This window comes from Otolemur garnettii, unplaced genomic scaffold, assembly GCF_000181295.1.
Source record: "Otolemur garnettii isolate 467f Iridium unplaced genomic scaffold, OtoGar3 scaffold00001, whole genome shotgun sequence".
NCBI lineage: Eukaryota > Metazoa > Chordata > Mammalia > Primates > Galagidae > Otolemur > Otolemur garnettii.
Genome location: NW_003852396.1, coordinates 47,618,284 through 47,633,814, shown reverse-complemented (window position 1 = coordinate 47,633,814; position 15,531 = coordinate 47,618,284). Strand labels below are relative to the sequence as shown.

Sequence of the window (15,531 nt, the reverse complement as noted above, 5' to 3'; positions counted from 1 at the left end):
CATGGTATGTACAAGAAATAACAGAGCTCCTAGAGGTTTAAGCTCAGCACTTGAAGCCTACCAGGACTCAGTTGGCCCAAGAAATTCCCCTAGGATAGCACTGAGGACTTTGTACCTCAAGGATTTGTCTTCCTATGGTTCTCTTCCAGCACACTGTGTTAGGTCTCTAAGACCAGGGAATGTGTCCATTAATCCTAGTGCATGGGACTAGGTTTGATATTTAGAAAATGCTCAGGAACCATTTTTCTATGGCATCTCCCACCTGAACACCACAGATTTTCATGGAGGGTATGTTCATGTTTACTATATTATTTTCTAATTTATAGACTTACCTAGCATCACCCTGTCCTCACTCTAATGACTCCAATGACCAAGTAGATAATCAATCCAATATCTTAACTTCTCCATCTTCTAAACATCTCCTTCCTTTAACCTTGTCATCTAATTTTGGATCTTGTCATCATCCCAATGGTATTACCTCCAAAGTCTCAGTTTCAAAATCGCACTGCCTGACCCTCACTATGATTTTGCACTTGTTCTTCCTACTGCCTCAACTTTAAGGACTCTCCTATACCATCCCAAAGTCTAGCATCTTGACCAGACATGGCTCATTGACCATCACTTATTCACTTGCATCCCTGCCATTACCCATTGTTGCAATCACTGTCCTGTACATAAACTCCACCCTCTTGCTAACATCATGGACAAACCCCCAGCTAGTTATATCTATCTCTTACATACTATATGTCTGTTCCTAGAGAGCTGAGTGTCAGCTGGTATATGTGCTAACTTTTCTATATCTCACAAGAGGGTTTCAATTTACCTAGTTGTTAGCACAAATAAAATTTTAAAAATAGTGATACAAATGTACTATTCAAAGCTATATGCATAACTAATGAAGGATTTAAGAACAAAAACTGCAACAAGTTGTTTCTTCTAGAGAATAGGATTCAGGAAGACTCTCAAATTTTATTTTAAACATTTCTGCACCCTTTGGAAAGAAATTGTAAACATGCACACATTAATATATATATAATAATAACATATATAATAATAATAAGGGGTGGAGTAGGGCACAGAGTATCTTGAGAGACCAGCGAGGAGGGTATGCTTTGTTCTCAGCTATAAATCCTTACTGCACGGGCTCACGTTGCTTAGCACTGCTGCTGGAGCACGCAATTGGCAGCAAAAGGCTCGAAACAACAATCATACACAGGGACAGGGACTGGATGGGGTGGAGATGAGCAGTGGCTGAGATAAGAGTGAGACCAAATGTTGAAAAACACCTCCTGACTGTTGTCATTTGCCAGCAGGTCCCTACAGGAAATCACAGGTCTGTTCCTCATTTTGATAGCCTCCTGGGGCATAAGGTTTCCCTATAGCTACTTTAGGCACCTCTCCAGGGCAAAGGAGCGCCCTCCAGAGGCTGTCAGTTGTAGGGCCCAGTTTGTCAGCTGCTTGACCATAGGTCAACTTGCCCTTTCTAGCAAGAAGAATGGATAAAAAACATTAGAGTTTACTAAAATTATTTCAAAAGCTCTTGCTGTGTTTTTCCTCCTAGCCCACGTTCACATAACTACCCCTGGAGTGGAGTTCTGAGGGAGCCATAGGGACTCTAGCAGAAAAGACAGGAGACTCCTTATTGGCTACTTTGGTAGCTGACAAGTTTGACTGTGGGACAACTGAATGCTGTCAGCTGAACTGTTCCACCTGAACCTTGCCACTGCAGTCTGTTCTTCAGCTCAACCATACTAATTTGCTGTCATGGTCACGAATCTGCCATTTTCCTTAATTTCAGAAGCAAGATGGGTCACAGACATGCTTCTCAATGCTAGAGACCTATAAATAAGCCACATCCCATTGACTTCTTTGCTTTTTTTTCTGAAAGTTTCCCTTTTTGTGTATCTGAAGGGCCCTAGTGTGAAATGCATGCCGCAAACTGAAATTGCTAAGGAGAGTTTAATTAAAACACTATTTACAAAGATGGGCAGGTGAAAAGAATGTTACAAGAGACAATAGCACTCCAAAGAAAAATAATTGGAAGGCGTTTTTATTATACCTGGGCTGAAGAAGCAAGGGAAATGAACAGTTCTGAGTTATCAGAACTCAGAGGGTTGTAACTATGACTGTAGTTATAAATGTAGCTCTGAGAAAGGGCCAGCAGCCAGGGACTATGCCATTCAGTAAAGTAACACTGCCACTGTCAAAGCAAGGAGACATCTAGGAGATACATTAGAAACCTCCATATGCCTCACATCCTGCCTGAGAAGCGACACTAAGAAAGGGAATTCAAGGGTGGGGAAAAGAAAGGCTGGCCTGCTGAACCAGGAAGTCTGAAGGGTTCTTAAGAATGTGAGTAGGAGGTAACCTAGGTAACCAATGACCAACTGAAAGAGACAATAATGACCAAAAGGAAAGGGCATTACTGCCTGGAGGTGTGAAGAGGCCTATCAAAGACTTGCAAACAATTTCAAACTGAGAGGGTATTTATATTCCTGCACAGCCCTTACCCCTCTCTTTCATAGCTGCTGCTTTCTGAGAACATTTCTAACTTTCTTTGGGAGTGCTCTAAGCTTTCTATTTGTTCTTAAATATAGTTTCTCTTGGTTACACTGAAACTTGTGCAGGTTAATTTCGGTCTCTATTCAGGCTGCCTGTTCTGTTCCAGGTTTATATTCTGTTCCCACTCATGTTTGCTTTCAATTACTACCGTGCCTCAGTTTAACTTTGTAGCTGAGTCAGTAATCAAACCAGGTCAACTGGGTTCTGGGAGGTGGGATCTTGGACCATGAATACTGCCCTCCAATCTTTTCTCAGTGTTTTCTTTTGGTTGATATGAACAAGAGGCCACTGGGAAAAGGAGTTCATTAATAAGGTACAATGGGATATTAGTGGAGGTAGAGAAGAGTGGGGACTAGACCTTGGTGGCAAATGGAAAACACCCATCAGCTCCTTATAATCACCAGCACCATGAAGTTTGTATTTTCTGGACTCTTCCAGCCTCTTGTGGAGCTAATCTCATGGTTCTTATACCACAGGTATAGCAATTGCTGCTCCTCTCCTCTCGCAAGCTCTGGTGTTTGTTAGGAGAGCTAATCCCTCCCCATGTGCTTTTCACCAAGGTGGTCTATTTCAAGCTACAGGTGTTTCTTATAACCCTCACTCCTCCTAGCCAGAGGCTATACAGGCTGCTACAAAAAAAAAAAAAAAACTCAAAAAAAATAGAAGTGCCTCAAAAGGATAAAACATATGAAAAACTCACAGCTGATACCATACTTAACGATGAAGGACTGACAACTTTCCCCCTCAAATCAGGAGCAAGACAAAATGCTTGCCTTCTCCATTGCTGTACAAAACTATATTGCATTTATAAGAAAAATAAATAAAAGTCATCCATGTTAGAATGCAAGAAACAAAAGTATATCTACAGAAGACAGTCAGATACAGAAAATTACAAAAACACCCACAAGAAAGTTAGCATAGTTAATAAACAAAATCAGTAAAATTTCAAGGTAATAGATTAATATAAAAATTATGTGTGCTCCTGTAGTCTAACAGCAAATATTCTAAAAATGAAAGATATTAAATCTATTTACAGCATAATCTAAATTTAAATTAGAAGGTAAAGGATTTATACATTAAAAACTACAAAACAATGCTGAAAGAATTAATGAAGACCTAAGTAAATGGGGAAGACTTTATATTATTATTAATTTTTTTTTTTTTTTTTTGCAGTTTTTGGCTGGGGCTGGGTTTGAACCTGCCACCTCCAGTATATGGGGCCAGTACCCTACTCCTTTGAGCCACGTGTGCCACCCGAAGACTTTATATTTTTAAATGTCAATACTATCAATGTGCAAGTATGAATTCAGTCTTGTAGATTCAGTGCAACTCCTATTGATACCTCCATCAAAACTCTTTTACTCAGAATCAAAAAGTTAATACACAAATTAATAAAGTATTGTAGGGATCACATATGGTTAAAACAATCATCAAAAAGGAAAACAATTTTCTCAAAAGAGCGTGAAACCATTCAGAGGTAAATGGGTGGGGTCCACAGGGGTCCAAGTCCTTGTCATCAAAGTCTAGCCCATGGACGGTGTGAGGCTGGTAGTGGCTCCAGTGTGCTGGGCCGGGTCTTCCTAGAGTCAGGTTGCTTGGTAGAAAACATTTTTGGAGGACACACACTTCAAAACTTCAAAATTTACTACAAAGCAACAGTAATCCAAACAATGTAGCACAGGCATAAGGAGACATATAAACCAATAAAACAGAACTGAGAGTCCAGAGATACATTATGTTATGTTATGTTACACTATATTATGTTATATTATATCTATTGCTAATTGATATTGGCAAGAATGCCAAGACTAAAGTTGGGGGAAAGAATAGTCTTTTCAAGAGATGCTTGTGGAAGAACTACATTTCCACAAAGAGTAAAACTGGACCTGTATCACTTACCATATACAAATTTAATTCAACATGTATCAATTGCCTAAATACAGTTTAGAAGTAAAGCTATAGAACTCTCAGAAGTAAACATATGAGTAAATCCTTATGACCTAGGGTGTGGCAATAAGCTTGAGTCATGATACTGAAAGCATGAGTAACATAAGAAAAAAATTGGATAAATTAGGTGTTCAATTAAAATTAAAAAATTTTGGTCTTTAAAGAACATTAATCAAGCAAATAAAACATTAGCTTATGCAGTGGGAATAATATTTAGAATCCACATTTTGGATAAGGATTTAATATCTAGAACATACAGTGTGGACATAAAGTTCATATGCAATTTAAATTGCATAATTGCACGCAAACTTTATGTCTACCCTGTATAATGAATTCCTATTAATTCAACAACACAAAAGGCCAATAACCCAACTAAAAAGCAGGCAAAGTACTCAAGTAGGCATTGCTCCAAAGAAAATTGGCAAATGATTAATAAGCATATGAAAAGATGATCAACATCACTCTTTAGGGAAGCAGAAATCAAAATCACAGTAAGATGCCACTTCACACTTAGTAGGTGAGCTATTAAAAGATCCCAGAAAATCACAAGTGTTGGTGAGGACGTAAACAAATTGGAAACCTGCTCCTAGGAATGTAAATGGTGCAGCTCCTGTGGAAACAGTTTGGTTACTTAGAAAGCTAAATATAGAATTAACATCTGATCCAGGAGTTCTGCTTTAAGTATATACATGAAATAACTAAAGTCATACATCCCTACAAAAATCTGCACAGAAATGTTCAGGCAGCATCATTCAAAATAGTGAAAAGTGTAACTAATATAAATGCCCATCAACTGATGAATGAACAAACAAAATGTGGTCTCCACATTCAAGGGTATATTATTCAGTTATAAACAGGAATGAAGTTCTAATATTTGCTGCAATATTAATTATCTATGAAAATATTAAGCTAAGTGAAAAATGTCACACAAAATAAACTAATGATGTATCCTTCCATTACAGCAACTATCTAGGAATATTCGTAGAGGCAGAAAGCAAGAAAGTAGATTGGGGCTTCTAGGAATTAAGGGACAAGAAGAGGTCAGGAAGCTTTTGTTTAATGGGTACAGACTTTCTGTTTGGTGTGATAAAAACACTTGAGAAATACATGGTGGTGATAAATGCACAAAAATGTGAATGTAATTAATGCCACTGAATCACATATGTAAAAATAGTGAGGATGGCAAATTTTACATTATATATTTTACCACTCTTTTTTCTTTTGGTACAGGAATGTTCACAGAAGCTTTATTTGGAATAGCCCCAAACTGGAAACAATCCAGACTTCCTTAAACAGGACAATGAGTATACCATGGACCACTTAGCAGTAAAAAGGAAATTATCTACGACATAGGCAGCCACCCGGATAAAAGTCTGGGAGTGAACCAGACTTTCTCCATTTTGTTGAGGGCTTGCAGCCCAGGAATTTGCCAGGAGTTAACTGGTATTTTTCTACCTTAGCCTAGGCCTAGCACTATGTTGCTGCAATACCCCAGTTTCACACTGCTAAAGAACTATGGAAGGAAAATTGGAAGCAAAAGACAAATGCCTTTCATTCTCACTTCTCTAAAACCCTGTAGCTAGGAACAGAAAAAAGCAAAGAACTTGAAATGCTTTAGAGATACAAGACAAACTGATTTTTTTTTTAAAGAAAGGTAAAGAGAGTCCACCTGGTTCCTAATAAGCCCCTCCCTCCCTGCTGCTCTGCACGTCACAGCCATGTAACACCTCCACGGAGGCCTATGGGAAGGAAAGGCATGAAGCAGATCTAACAGGCACTACTCTCTGGGATCACACAGGAAGAAAGGAATAGATGCAGCAAGACTACTTCCTCCCAGGCATGACCTCTAAGAGCACAGAAACTGACAACACAGTTTTGAGTTGCTAGGGGCAACTCAGCACAGCAGGCAGAGAAGCAGGCCCCTCAGTGACACTAGGGCCAGCTCAATCACTCAGGGCCCTAGAAGGGAACACAAGAGCAACCTCCACAGAAGGAAGCCGGACCAGAAGGGCAGACGGGTGGGTAACTGTACTTCTGGTTTGGCACATGGGAGAGGCTAGGGTTTGTGCTCTGAAAAATGACATTGTCAGGGAAATGGTTTCCACACCATGGATAAGGCCATGGATTTGAACCCCGCAGCCCTAACTGGTGTTCTCTGTATGCTCCAAAAGTGCTGCCAGCAGCAGGAGATTGGCAAAAAGCAGAGTGAGTATAGGTCAGTTTTGTGAACTAGCACCAGGAAGGAGAAGGAACCTGAGCGGAAATACTGGGGAATGAGGAAATAAAACACACAAGACACAAAGATGGGATCGGGAGTACTGGAGCTGCTAAGACTGCAGCCAGCGCTGAACCATGGAAACAGCTTTATTTATATAGTAACTAAACAAGGTCACTTATCTTAACAAAGTTGTGAATCTAGCACATGGGGTAAAGATTAACTTTAGAGAGGAAAAGCTACCTGACTTCTGGCAAAGGAGAAAAGAATGTTGTACTAGGAGGAGGAGCACTTGGGGGTGATTCCCTGAACGTCTCCCCAGGCTGTGGAGGCCTTGCCACATTCTAGCCTGTACTACACAGGTCATGGTCACATAAAGGCAGTTTGTGCACTCATATGGCTTGCCCTTAAGAGGTATAAATATACTGCAATATCACAGCCTCTGGGGAGAAGGGAAAAGGCTGGACCCTGGGCCCGAGGTGATGATATTCCTTTCATTCCTTCCAGATGCAGGTGGAGGGCTGTACCCTGATGACTCCCAACCTTCCAAAGGAGGGCAGAGCCTGCACAAGGGGCTCAGCACTGGTGCCTGGTCCTAAAAATGCCCAGGTACCACATCTAAAAGGCCACCTAAAATGTGTCCTAGAGAGTGGAGATGGCTTGGCAGGAAGCTTCTGCTAGGCTCCCTCCAGCTCCCCACATGCTCCTGCACTCCCTGCATCTGGGGCTGCTTAACGAGCAGTTAAACACCTGGGTTACACCCAGGGCTATTCTCCACTGGGACACTGGGGCTAGTATGGTTGAACTTGTTGCAGCAGTGGTCTTCTCACTGAGGAGCCTGGTCTATCTGTCTGGAATGACCTGGAGGTCAGTATTCTCAGGAGACTGTGCCAGGTTCTGAGCTTGTGTAGCTAGGAAACTGAAATACTGCAGCTGTGTAAACTACATGAGCTGCAGGCCAGAGAAGGCTCTCAGGATGTAGTTGGGACAACAGGCAGAAAAACGGGTTCCATCCTCTGGGGCTCAGGCTGCTGGTCATGGTGGATGGGCTGGAATGAGGACACTGGGGATGGTGAACGGAGGATGGCACTGTCAGGGAAGACACTCCACGTGGGTGAAGGCCCCGTTCTCAAACTTCAGGCCTTCTTTTCTAATCTCCACCTCAACCTTGCCCTGCAAGATGAGAATGAAGTAATCCACTGGCTGGCTGATCTGGTGCAGGTAACTTCACCAAACTTCACCTCCTGGTTGATGCTGAGATGCTTTAGCAGATGCAGCAGGACCTTCTCGGAGATTCGCAGGGGGCTGAATACCTCCACTTCTCGGGAAAGGAAGCGCTGGGTGGCCAAGACCAGCTGAGGTAAGATTTTTACTTTATATTCATCGTCAGACACCTCAAACAAGAATTCCTCCTTCCGCTTGAGAGGGGCAATCACAGCAGCAGGTTCTTCCTTAGGACGCAGTCTCAGTAGTCTTCAGACTCGTCCAGGATCTCGAACGTGATGATCTCCTAGTGACATCCTCCAGGGTGACCAGGCCCACGACCTCATAGAAGAGGTCGCCCTTGCCCTGGGACTTCCTGGTTCAAAGGAAGGCGTCCATCTTGGTGTCATTGAAAAGTAGACTGGGTGGTTGTAGAAGCGGGTGATGGTGCTGAGCGGTGTGCAATCTTCGGGGTCCATGAAGGCTAAATCCTTGAGACAGAGCATGTCCACAATGTTGGAGCGCTCCTCCTCATACACTAGATTGCTCGTATAGCCGCTTTGCATGATGGTGGCCAGATCCCAAAGTCCAGCACCGCGCTGGAGTCCAGCACTAAGCAGTCATCCAGCAGCGCGATCACGTCCCCCAAGGTCTGGCAGCTCAGCTCATACTTGCTGAGGTCACTATAGGGGTCGCCACCGCGGCGCGCCAGATCCAGCACCCGCTGGCGCAGCCTCCCGGGCCGGGCCGCCAGCTCCAGGAGCTGCCCCACAGACAGAGCCACCGGCAAGTGAGCAGCACAGCCTGGTAGCTGAGACAGAGCGCGCGCGGCACCAGCGCCAGAGTCCAGCGGGCGCTCACTGTGGTCCGCACCACCTCGTCCACCAGGAATACAAGCCTTGCGATGCTTCCTAAGGCGGGCACAGCCCGCTGCCCGGCGATGCGGTACAACAGCACCTCCACCGCCGCTTGCGCCAGGCTGGTCAGCAGCAGCAGCTCACCCACGGTCACCTGCCCAGCGCCGCGCGGGCTCCAGGCACTGTGCCGCCGCATGCTGGGCCACCTCGCCGCTCTCGCGCTGCAATTGTTATCTCCGCCCCCGCCAACCCGCTCAGCTGCAGGCCTGGTGCCAGTGCGGTCAGTGCCAGCAGCGGCGTTGCCCCCAGGTCCAAACCAGGGCAGCGCCGCCTCCCCCGCCCCATGCCTGGCCCCACGCGCACCGCCAGCATAGCTGAAGGCAGACACACGGCGGCACCCGCAGGCGCAGCACCGCGCGCCACTCGCTGATGTGGGCTGCAGCCTCTTTAGGCACCGCAGCTGGTCTGCCCGTGGAGCAGCCGGTCCTCTTGGGGGCCACCTAGGACCAGGAGCTGCTACCAAAGTCTGGGCCGAAGAAGCGCAGGGGGATGGTGGCCTCCGGTGTCCACGCCTCCGCGCACACACCTCTCTGTAGTTCTCCAGACCCCCAGCACTGGCGGGCAAGGCTCTGGCTCTCCCGCGGCATTGTCTTGGCAGAGCGCTGTTGGGCAACCAGCCTAACCCAGCTGACGCCGCCATCGCCTGCTGCCCCCTCTCGGGTTCTCTTTTACCACACTTTTAAAATACGTCATTCAGCAAAGCAAACTCTAATCAAAGCCATCCGTGGTAGACAATGCATATTATGATACATCCAAATCAGCCCGTTAATAATCTTCCTTACTTGTTTCACTTCAGACACCTCTGTTCAGCTGCACCCCCACTCTCTCCTTTAACCACCTTTACCAGCTTTCATGTAGGAGGCCCATTCTCTCCTAAATTAAGAGTAAATCAGCTCCGCAGTAAATTCTCTCCCCAAACTGTATATTTAAATTCTTTTAGGTACTATTGTATTAGAGCCAGGACAGTGGCCATTATTAACTGTTTATAATGATGACCATAATTCGTCAACTAACAGTCATTACTTTTATACCAAAGTAATTACGAAACTATTATGTATAATAACTATTACAAATACAGTACTTCAAACATGGCAAGGCTTTCCATTTAGGAGAAAATGAAAAAGAAACTATCACTGTGCACATGTATGAGGGCTTTCTGCTTTCAGGAAATTATCAAGATATTGTTAATACCATCTTTTATATTAACATGGTAAGTGGGGGGGGGTTGTACATGCCAGTCATTTTAATTTCCTTAAAAAATGTTTGTTTTACATTTACCATGAATCTTCTCTGCTCAGCTCCCCATTCATTCACTCATTTGTTAATTACAAGCTTTTCCAATACACTGTTGTGTTCCCAGTGTGAAGCTGAGCATGGAGGGCACAGCAATAGAGTAAAGTGCATCCTATACTCAAAAGGTTGCTACACTGAGACATTTAAGAGGCCTGAACATGCTCGCACTTCTCTGAGAAACAGGTTACATTCTTCTCAAGGCCCTAGAGTAAAGTCATTATAGTCTTTGGTAAATAAGGCCATGGTGGCCCATGGGTCATGCCTGGGGCTTTCTGGCTGCAGGCTTCTGAGAGGAAATCTCTCTTCTAAGGACAGAAGGAAATCTGGGCTCAGAGTCTTGTTACTGTCCCATACAGCCTATTGTGTCCAAATTGTGTCCTCCTGCCTACTGCTAACAAGTCTGCAGCACATGGTTGGGACAACAAGTAGAAGGGTTGGCATTTCATAATACTCCTGTATCAGCAGAGAAGAGGTGTTGTAGTAGAATGAGCCCAAGCTTTAGAATCATTAAGAACGGCATTTGAGTCCCCACTCAAGGACTCTCTGGCCACTGTTTCCCTCCTCTGTAACACAGGGACAATTATCCCCACAGAGCAAGGGATGCTGAGAATCAGAGATCATGCAGCTGGTGCCCAAATCTCTCTCTGTTCCCAAAGACCATACAGAGGTGGATTTCTGAGCATGATCCAACCATCCCAGCTTGGGGGACAGAATTCATGTCATTTGATGAACAACAATAGAACTTTCCATTGACCTGTGACTTGGTGACCCTGATCCCAAACTTGCTGATGTCATCATTGCCCTGGGTAGGCTAGTTGTACTCTGGCTCCAGCGCTTCTCCATATGCAGACACTCCTTTTCCATCTACATCTTCAACCTGGCCAGAGCCACTTCCTCTGCTTCCACATTACCAGTTCCCTGAAGAAATTTGCCAACTTTTTCCATGTCCATTTTCATCCATCACTCTTTCCTCACGGTAATGCTCTCTTCCTACCTTGCAGGCCTCAGCATGCAGAGCACCATTAGGACTGAGCACTGCCTATCACCCTGTGGCCCATCTGATACTGCTGCTGCCATCAGGGACACCTGTGAGCTGAGGTGTGTGCCCTGCCCTGGGTTCTGTCTCTGCTTCAGAAAAGACTCAACAGATACTGTGGCTTCTTGTACAGTAAACGTGACGATGGTTGGTGTCAGGCATCTTCCTTTTCCAGATGCACATGACTGATTTTTGTGCATGTATGAAGTTTTCTCTGGGTCCAGCCAGGCCCTGCTGCTCAAATCTTCTGTGTCCCCAACCAACACAGCTTACAGAGTGTGACCATCATCTTCCTCTTCTGAAGTCTGCATACCAGTGTCTGCTGGATTGTACTGAACAGGATTCAGAATTATTTTCACACATTCTCTAAATATCTTAATCCCATTTCAGTTGTCCTGTCCTCTGATGACAGCAGCACCATCATCTACTTCTTTGTGGGCTCCTTTATCCAGGAGCAGCAAGACACTCAAGATGGTTTTTCAGAAGACTCTGCAGGACACTCCTGAGGCAGCTGAATGTGGAGGCAGCCTTCCTCAGGGAACCCTGGAGCTGTCGGAAAGTAGATAGGTGCAGTGAGAGGTGGCATCTGCACTGGCCACACAGATGTGACTCTGAGAGAGAACCCGGCCCTGCCACATTTGACAGTTACCTGCTGTCCTCTCAACCTCCTACCTCTGAAATGCCTTACTGGTTCTCCAATGTTTTCAGATGGATATTTTTCACTTGTCTTTTTAGTTTTCTTCATGGAGACATTAGCCTGGAAGAAGAATGTCTCCAGTCCTTCTTGACATTACCAACAAATTTATCATGTTAACTTCTTCTAAATCCTTCTTACTGGTTGTTTTTTTCTTTCCAATTGTCATTGCAATGAAAAAAGTCCATGACCTCCTATCCAAATCTCTTGTTTAAGATTGTTTTGCAACTGACAGTGTAGAAAGATAAGACTCTTTATTTTCCTCTTGGATTTGTTTCCCTGAGTAAGAATCGTGTTCTGTGATTAGGGTATGGCTGCAGGTGGAAAGCTTGTTTTTCAATATGTAAGTTCTGCTACTTTTAAATCTCATTGAGATCTCTAGTTTGGGGAAAATAATGTCCTTAGAGACAGACATATCTGCATAATAAAATGTAAGAAGTGGAGTTTATGGAAACCCGCCTGGTGGCATTTGTGCATGCCATGGTGACAAGCTGACCTTGGGTTCGCATAGAGAAAACTATGGCTGGCATTCTTGAGAACTGATAATTGTTTAATTCTTCCCCCACCACTGTAGAGTCTCTAAGTATGTCCCATTACTGACAATCTCAGTGTTAGTTTCAAAGTAGAATTTTTCTTGAAAAGCATTTCTTTTTAGTTTACAGATTTCTACAGTTGTAGGAGAATTCTATATACCTCATAATATTGTACAGATACTCCTGGCTGTGGATTTCAGTAAAACTTCTAGGACTTTAAGGCTACCAACTGTTACAAGGCCATGAAGAAGAAGAGAGGTTATGGGATTGACAGAGCCTAAATCTTTTGCTATTTCTGTTGAGGTATCTGTTTCCATAATAAAGTGCTAATGATTGACTTTATCACCACTGTCAATGGAATATAGTTATTGTGATTCAGGAAGCCTGAGAAGTTTATGGCTCTACACAGTAACCATAGTCACAGTAAGCACATGCTCCACTTACCTATATGGCAGGTACCAGGAATTCAAGGAGATGGCTGTGCTGCTCCTTCTGTATGATGGTGTGGTATGTGTTGGGCACCAGCATTGTCAATGCACCAATGTGGATGGAATCTGGTGCTGTTCTCTTGGAACTACAGTAGAGTGTGAAAGAGGAGATGTCCTTACACCTGCCTGCCATGTGGGTCCAACTGTTCTCAATTCTCTGGGATGCCCAGGATGCAGACGCAGAGATGGGGAGCAGGAGAACTTATTAGGAAGGTGCGATCAAGTAAGACTTTTGCAAACATTCAAAATTGGGACTGAAAACTCTGCAATTTACCTAGCATGTATCCTCTGTCACTTCTGACAAGCAGAAAGTTTTTTGAAGTAGGTAAGAAGGATGTGAGGGTGAGCTGGCTGTGATATCTGTCACCCCATTGATTGCCAGGGATGAAGTCGGCAAGAAATGACAAATAATATCTGGAAATGCTAGAGGAGACAATTCACAGTGGCATTGTTAATAATAGCACAGAGGTGGTTTAAGAAATATTGATCAGTACACAAATGAACTTCTTTCCTTGCGCCACCCCAAGGGCAAGGTTATGGTTGTAAGATCCTTCTCTTAAGACAGATTATAAGGCCCGAGTGCTCCAAATAATGTCTGTCATGGCTTTGAAGTGATAGGGGTTGGCCTCCGTTTGAAGTCAACTTGACAATAATGTCTAGACTGAGGATGGCAGGATAGACCATTTAGCAGGACAACTTAAAAACACATCATTCTACTCTACCAGGCAATGTGACAAACCAGCAAGGGTATAAATCATAGATCTTAAAAAAAATAACCAGGGAAGTGAAACAGGAAAACGTGTGTAATTTCAGAGGGAGGAGAAAGAAGCGGTGGAACACTTCTCCAATGTGCTCTTTTCACTGCAGAAAGGCCCAAATTGAGAGCAGGGACAATAGCTCACCCTTAAATTAAGTTCAACCTTTTATTCTCTACATACAAATTCAACTATAAACATTTTTTTTTTTTTTTTTTTTTGGCCAGGACTGGGTTTGAACCCACCATCCCTGTATATGGGGCTAGCGCCCTACTCCTTGAGCCACAGGCGCCACCATCAACTTTAAACTTTTTAACAGATTGAAACGGGTGATCGCTTAAGTGTTGGTAACAAGTTATCACAACCTTCCTATTGAAACTTTCTATGTCACCTGGCACATCTTTTGTAGTGCAGACTCTTCAGGTGTCTTCAAACTTTTTAAACAGGGGGCCAGTTCACCGTCCCTCAGATCGTTGGAGGGCTGAACTGCAGGCCCCAGGACGAGTCGCCTGCTAAACAGGACAGGCAGTGGCAGCAGAAACACCCAGCAGACCGGATAAATGTTCTAAGTGGGCTGAATGTGGCCTGCGGGCCATAGTTTGAGGACACCTGCGTGAGTCTACAGAGTCGTGACATTTGGTAAATACTCCTGTTTTAACAAACTAGTACACATGTGAAAGAATAATGACCAATAGTTTTACACATGTGGAAGAGATCAGGAAGAGCAAGTGTGGGGTTTACTTTTTGGTTGTACTTTTAATATTTCATGTATGCATTTCTAAAGGAGTTTGGAAGAAAATACGATAAAAACTCCACATTTTCTTCATTTCACCTTCAGTAGAGGGTGTGTCAATGTTTACATTATACTGTGGCCTGTGTGCCTGATTTAGAAACTTCTCCAGCCTCCTGCTGCCCCTACACTTGTCAGGATCCATGGAGGTAATCAACCCAAGTAACTGATCTTTCTCTTATTCTTTAACTTTTCATTCTGTATTAGATGAAGACTAACAAGAAGTTACAGACATAGTAGATGGTTCCTGTATACCCATCACCCAGCCTACACTCGTCTTGAAATGTTACATAAGTGGAGTTTATTATCAAAACTGGGAGATTGACATTGCTTCAATTCAGTCTTCTATGAAACCAACCTTACCATATTTCACCACTGTTTACATGCACTTATTTTTTCAAGAGGTGGGATATGCCTGTGTATGTGGTTCTATAACATTGTGTTCCATGTGTGGAGTCATATACCCACCACCATGCTGAAGAGACAGACTGTTCACTATGAAAGAGCTCCCATGGGCTGCCCCTATTAATATATACAACTCATGACTCTGCCTCAAACCCTATAACTACTAATTTACCCTGAATCTATAATTTGATGATTGTAAAAGTGTAATATAAATGTATTTATACAGCATCTAACCTTTAGACTTTGGGTAATTTCACTCAGCATAATGTCCTCAAGATCCATCCAAAGTATTGCAGGTAGAGTTGATTGTATTTTATTATTTTACTTTCTCTCTGGCAGTGTATGAAAGATCTTATTCAACATTTAAAACTATCAGTATTTGATATTTTAACCACTTAAGAGTCCTATAGTGGTATCACATTGTGACTTTAAGTGGTATTTTCCTAATGGCTAGTGGATGGAACATCTTTTTATATGTTTATTTGCCATCCATGTCTCTCCTTTGGTAAAGCATGTGTTAAATCTCTGTCCCTAGTTGAATCCCACTTTCCACTCAGTCCATGTCTATTCCCAGGCAGCTGAGTGAGCTGGACAACAACACACAATGCCCAATGGTTGCACTTTCAATTGATGATTTTGACCCTTAAATGTCCACTTAGTTCTCCTGAGCAATCACATAACATTTTTATAACT

At 43.5% G+C, this 15,531-nt stretch overlaps 2 pseudogenes; one reads left to right on the top strand and one right to left on the bottom strand.

The window, feature by feature from the left end:
• Positions 1–7,466: 7,466 nt before the first annotated feature.
• LOC100946247 lies at positions 7,467–9,484 on the bottom strand (annotated as a pseudogene).
• Positions 9,485–11,116: 1,632 nt separating this feature from the next.
• Positions 11,117–11,740, top strand: LOC111723397 (annotated as a pseudogene).
• The last annotated feature ends 3,791 nt before the right edge of the window (positions 11,741–15,531 follow it).